Source organism: Archocentrus centrarchus, unplaced genomic scaffold (genome assembly GCF_007364275.1).
Source record: "Archocentrus centrarchus isolate MPI-CPG fArcCen1 unplaced genomic scaffold, fArcCen1 scaffold_168_ctg1, whole genome shotgun sequence".
NCBI classification, from domain to species: Eukaryota; Metazoa; Chordata; class Actinopteri; order Cichliformes; family Cichlidae; genus Archocentrus; species Archocentrus centrarchus.
Window position 1 is genome coordinate 23,962 of NW_022060213.1, and position 6,815 is coordinate 30,776.

A 6,815-nucleotide genomic window follows, 5' to 3' on the forward strand; every position below is an offset into this window, starting at 1 on the left:
GATTCTGACAGTAGAATCATTTCAGATTTTTGTTTGTTTGTTTTCAGGATCTGCTCCACCTCACAGAGTATGATCTCTTGGAGCTTGGAGTCCACAATCACCTCCACCGCCTGCATCTTCTTACTTCTCTACGTCTCCTTCAAGAGCGAGAGAGGAGGAGAGGTACTCTAGCGTTCTCACACACTGCCAGATGCCTAACCACTGTTTTTTTATCTTCCCTGATCTATTCCATCAGGTTGTTGATTCTGGATCTGTGTTTGATTTGCCTAGTTTGGCTCCTGGTGTGCCCAGTGACTAGACAGAGACAAAAGCTTTAGTGTCATGTAAAGACTTGCTTACGCCTTGGGGGGCGCTGGTGGAGGGGGTTATCTAGCTGAGGATAATGCTGTGTGTCTCTCTCTCTCTCTCTCTCACTCACACTCACACTCACACACGCACACGCAGACAAATGTGAGCACTTGAACCAAAGCTGTCAGCAAGTAGGGAGAAGAGTGCTGATGCCTGCAGTCCTGCTGGGTTTAATCACTTCTGGAGGGGGGTGTGTGTTTGTGTGTGCATGCATGGATGTGTTTTTTGGTGCACGTGTGTGTGGCAGACTGCTTTGTTTGCTCAGTTTCCCATGCATTATAAAGTGAAATCTAGCTGTTGTCTTGGTGACTAGGCTGTGTGTGATTGCTGTATACCAAGTCACTAAATAATTTTAGTGAATCTTGTTGGCTGATGCTACTGTTATCATACAAGAGGATTAAAAGCAGACATAATCAGAAGTCAAAATGAGCAAAATAGCCAGTTAGTTATCAAAACACTGCACTCAGCTTACTGCATCGCTTTAAAAAAAAAAAAAAGCAACATCTTTATTGGCTGAACTTCTGAACATTTTTCAGAAGCCAGACTTTCTGAAGTTGTTAAAGGAAGCAGGGACTATAAACAGTCTTCTCCTGTCTCATAGTAAACCTAGCAATTTGCAAGCCCATCTGGAATGGAGTGTCTAAAAAAACAAATACACAAACAAAAAGACCTCAATTTGCAGGGAGCATAAAAGATGTTTCACTTACTGCACATGACAGAAGTTGGCTTGTTGTGCATTGCACCACGTACAGTCATGTGAAAAAGTTTTTTACAGCGAGTGAGTTTCAGGTTCTTCTGGATGAAGGCCTCTAGTGCAGAACAACAATTTTCAAAAAGGGATTTGTTCCAGCAGGCGTCACTCAGATAAAAAAAAAATCAGTTTTGCTGTCCTACATAATGCTGTGTGCACTCTGTTTTTATATTTTTTCTTTCTTATGTTTTATTATGCTTATCTGTTGTTTGGGTTTGTTTTCAAAATGTGGATGTGACGATGGATGACTCACTCACTGCAGACCAAATCTACCTACAGCTACAGATAAAGGAACCTGAACCTGTACTCTTACGCAGTCCTGTGAAAAACTAAGCACATTCTTACTGCTTCCATAGGAATTAATTTTCATTTTTTTGGGGGGGGGTATATTTATAAACATGCCACCAGCACATTTTTTTTTCATTATCGATGAGTGAAAATTGAGCACTAAGTACCAGGTATGTAGACAAAACATGTAATGAGTAGTTTACCTATTACCCCTTATAAAAACATTTATTTTCACATTCCTGGGTTGACTGCGTGACCCTGGCCTGCCGGTGGACGACTGTTGCTGAGGTGAAATGGCCTTTGGTTGTAATCACTCAGTCACCAACTACTGTGGTATTATCTGTCTGCCTGGCAGGCTGCCAACCATATCATTATCACAAAGTCCAGTTTTGTTCAGCTAATGGCATCCTTCATGCACACACCACACACACACACACACACACACACCACACACACACACACACACACACACACACACACACACAAAGTATCCTCAAAAAATGCAAACTCACACGCTGCATCCAGGCATAAATGAATTTCATCATTTTGCTTTTTGTTGGCAACAGTGTATGATAACGTGTGTGTGTGTGTGTGTGTGTGTGTGTGTGTGCGTGCACACAGCAGGTACTTTCCTCAATGGCAGGAATTAAAAATGCAGCAGAGAAGAAGAGATGCTCTAATTAGAAGATTTTAAGGGTGGAATTAGATGACATCAGCAAAACCCATACATGCATGCTCATGCCTCACATATTTGAGGCATTTTGATTTGATGGTATGTTTTGTTACTGCTGTTTCTGAGCAACTGAGGCCATTCTGTATATACTACTTTTAGGTACCTCAGCTTGATTTTTGTTTGTAATTTTTACTGCGGATGGTTATATTTTTAGTTTAGCAACATTTATTAGCATTAATACATTTCTGATCATTTCTTGATAATAAAGTGTTATCAGTATCAGCAGGGGAAGCATCAAAGCATACATAAGCATGTATTAAATCAATAGATTCTAGTCACTTGGGCATATTCCTTTCAGTAGTGTAATTTCCAGTGTTTATTAAATCACTTCTGTCCTCGGAAAGTAACGGGAATATGTGTGTGCGCTTTTCATGCAAGTTCAAATTTCAGTCATGTGCTAAATATTTTCAAGGTGATTCACTTGAACACAGTCAGTGTGTACCTAGCTGCAAGGATGGTTTTATGCATGAGTCACCATCTTTGAACTTTCTCCTGCTACCTGGTCACTGTTCACCAAATAAAGACCATACAAAGAATGATGAGAGAAGTAGGCAACCAAAGTTGAAAGCACACTATTCAAACATTTACTTTTATCTGACTTTTTCTGTATCACCTGTGTTGTGATAAGCAGAGTGAGGTCGTTAAGCACTGCACATTTGAGAATTCACTCAACTGATTTCATTAGCATATGACAGGGAAAAAATAAAAGTAAAATTCTCCAGGGTGTTTTTCAGTTGAAGAAAACTAACATTGTTGAATTTTATTTTGTATCTTTTATACTACATTAGTTGAATTATTTTTTTTTTACACAATAATGAAAATTCATTACAGAATGATCAATGTGGGGTCAGACCTCAGAAAAAAGGCTTTATTCACAAAGACTAGAGTTAAAAATAAGGATATATTTTTGAGCTGATTCAGAGGAGCAGGGAGTAAGGGGAGTTCTGAGGTGAAAGTGAGCAGCAGAGCAACATGCTAAGATTTTCCTTGGAGTGAAGATAAGCGCACAGAGTAAGCACTTGAAATCACAACAGGACATAACTCCTTTTATATTGTACTGTAATATTCATTTTCTGACATCTCTTACCTAAAAAGATTATGTAGAAGACAACTTTTTCCCACCAAAATTCCCCTATCGTGACCAAAGGGGAAAAAGACAAAGTGAGCCATACGGTACTATTTGAATTAGCTGAACAATCAAGCGAACGTGAAGAGGAGAAGATGCTCCTTAAGTGTGGCGGGGGTAAAATGAGAAGACAGGCATCAGGTGCGAAGCTCCTGGGAACTTCAGCCAACCACCAATGCCTGCATATAGAAAAGGAAGAGAAAAAGAGAGCAAAATAAAGCAAAAGAGGGAGAGGAGCCAGGGTATGTTTGAATAGATCTTTTTGCTTAGGAAGATTCCCAACTGAATGAACTGACCCAGAAGTATCTAAATTGCAGCCATAATAAGGGTTGTTTGATTTCTCCAGATACTAAGGAATGAAGCTTCAAGGCATCTTTCATTACCTCCTTTAGCACAGGATATAGTGGATCATCTTCAGTGAGCATCAATGAGCCTTTTGCTGGTTCACCACTGTTCCTTTCCTGGACCCCTTTTGATAGACACTGAGCACTGCAGACTGGGAACACCCCACAATCAGTCCAAGTCTCTATTTTACTGGCCTGGCTTTGTTATCATAGCACACCCAGGGCCTCCTTCCTCTGCACTGACCTTGGCAACTTTTACTACATATCCATTGTGATCTGAGTGTTATTAGCGCTGTTGTTTTCTAATGTACACTCCCCTCCAAAAGTATTGGAACAATGAGGCCAATCGCTTTATTTTTGCTGTAAACTAAAAAAAATTGGGTTTGATATTTAAAAAAAAAAAATCAATAAGAGACAAAAGAGCAACATCTCAGCTTTTATTTCCAGGTATTTACATCTGGATCTAATACACAGTTCAGAAGAAAGTACCTTTTGTCTGAAACCACTTGTTTTTCTTGTGAGCAAAAGTATTGGACCGTGTGATTGACGGGTGTGTTTTGTTGCCCAGGTGTGTCCTGTTATATTGATTAGTCAAACAATAAATATTGCTGAATTTCTGCGCTCATATTTGGGTTTTGCCTGTGTAGACTGTGCATTTATAGTTAGAGGAGAGACCAACGTGAAAACCAGAGCACTGTCTATGGGTGAAAAAGAAGGAATTGTGACACCGAGAGAAGATGGAAAATCAATCAGAGCCATGGCACAAACATAGGCCATAGCCAGTACAACTGTTTGGATCATCCTGAAGAAGAAAGTCGTCACTGGTGTACTAACAGATGTCGAACAGGTAGACCAAGGAAAACGGCAACAGTTGTTGATGTAGGTGGCATACATGGTAATCTGTTATTAAAATCATATTGAATAAAAGGTTTCAGAAAGGAAATGTTTTCAAGGATGGAGAAGAGGAAACGGAAGATGTTTGATGGATTGCTGGAAAGACTATCTGGTCAAGTCACCATTCAGTCTCATTAGTTATTAGAGATAAGTGCCACAGTTTTATGTACATATATGAATGTGTCAGTGTGTATACAGGCGCATGCATATCTGCCTGTCTATGCATGTCCAGATGGCAGAGTAGCATCCAGCTCCATGGATGGAGCTTATGAAAAACATTTGACATACTATTAAAAAGAGAAAATGCATAGTTTGCTATTCCTCCCCCAACTCTGACATACACATTCACATAGTCCCCCCCCCACACACACACACCTCTTTCAAAAAACCTGTGAGTCTTCTCCTTAACTCCCTCCCTCTTTCCTCTTCTACACTTCCTCCCTGTTGCTATACAGCTCCTTCCTTTTGACTTCCCTGTCCTTTTCTCTCCTCCCTTACCTCTTCCTGAAATCTTGAGGCAATCTGCACACACTCAGCTCCAGTGCAGATGTGTTTCAGCAGTATAGAATGAAGATCATAGACAGACAAAAATAGCTAAAATTCAGCGAGGAAATTTTAGATACTCAGCAAAATCAGTCCAAGACTCAAATGTCACATTAAAAGGAATTTTTTTTTGAAAGGCAGAAGATAGAAGTATGGAGAAAATCAGGGTGAGAGATAATCAGATATAAAACCATCCATCCATTCATTTTCTTCCTCCAGCAGTTGTTTTTTAAAAAAAAAAAAAAAAAGGACAGGCTCCCTGGTGAGCAGTGCTTTTCTCTCAACCTCCCTGCATGCATTGCCCTTTGGATTTTCTTCAGAGATGCACTATGTAATGTAGATGGCTGCTTTGTGGTCTATTTTCAACGCAAAACCTTCCTGAACTCATGGAGTGCCTGTAAAGAAAAGGTTCCAACCTGGCCACCATCATACAGAAGGAGGATAGAACCACTATTGTCACTCTCTTTTCCACTGCAGAACTGCACCACTTGCACACCAAGGTCCAAGTATGGACTGGCCTTCAGCACCAGCCTCTCCAGTGTGCTATCACACACCCACTATGGGGTTTCTCTTGGTGAGCAGGGCAGAGAGTATACTAACTGGCAGAGCAATTACCTCTAGCTTGTGTTCAGTGCCTCACTGTGTGGTTATGGGCTACAGCGCTCAAGGATAATAAGTTTAAATGGCTAGACGGTAATTATGTAGGTTCTGTAGATGGGTATCTTTGCCATTATGCCTACAAAGGAATGTGTTCTGCCCTGTGGAGTGAGGGTACCCATGTACCATTTGGATCTGTTGCTACTATACTCTTTGCTAGAGGCACCAAAGAGGAACAGTCCATTTTGTGTATGATGAGGGAAGATGGCTCACTAGGGTGGTCAAGAAAATCTCCCTTTTGTTCTCATTTTTCCATATCACATGGCCTGTGTGACCAAGATAATGGTGGATGTGAGCATTTCTGCTTGCCAGCTGGTGGTCTTTCTACTGTGAATGTGCCGATGGGTATCAACTTGGTGAGTTCAGGCAGAGCTATAAAATGTCTGATGTCTGATACCCCTCTCCGATGGTTATCATTGTGCCTGTCCCAATGGATATGTGTTTGCGCCTGATGGACGCACCTGCCTTGATGAGCAGATGAGTGCCTCCAAAGTCCTTGTGAGTAGATTTGTAAGAATTCCCTGGGAACATTTGAATGTCAGTGTTGGGAGGGTTATGATCCTGATGTTGAGGGTGGGTGTGAGCATATAGATGAGTGTAAAAACGACCCATGTGAACATGGTTGTGAGAACACCCCATCCTCTCATATCTGCCACTGCCATCTGGACTTTTCCTTAGTGCCTGAGCATCCCAGCCAATGCCAGGATACTGATGAGTGCCAGATCCCCAGGACATGTGAGCAGATGTGTGTGAATTATGAATGTGGATTTGAGGGAAGGCTTTGAACTCATGTGGTTGAGATCTCAGACTGAACTGAAAGTTTTGTCAGCAACTACCTACAACACTCTTAGCCCCTTCAGCTCTGTTACTACCTCAGACTGATACAAGGAAGATGAAGATGAGACTACTGCAGCTCTTCTCTTGTACTCCACCTCAACAATCTCCAAGTGAGCTTGGAATTGGTGGACAGATCTACAGGGTTCTGTCACAGATCATAACAATCCTAGAGGGTCCAGCTACCACAAAGAGCCAGAAGGAGAAAAACAGAGGAATCTCCACTCTCAGTTCTAAGAGGAGGAGTTAAGCAAAGTGGAAAAGGACTTTGTGGAAATTACCCACAGTCAAACCTGG

At 41.3% G+C, this 6,815-nt stretch overlaps 1 pseudogene; it reads left to right on the top strand.

The window, feature by feature from the left end:
- Window positions 1-4,426: 4,426 nt before the first annotated feature.
- Window positions 4,427-6,566, top strand: LOC115775505 (complement component C1q receptor-like; annotated as a pseudogene).
- The last annotated feature ends 249 nt before the right edge of the window (window positions 6,567-6,815 follow it).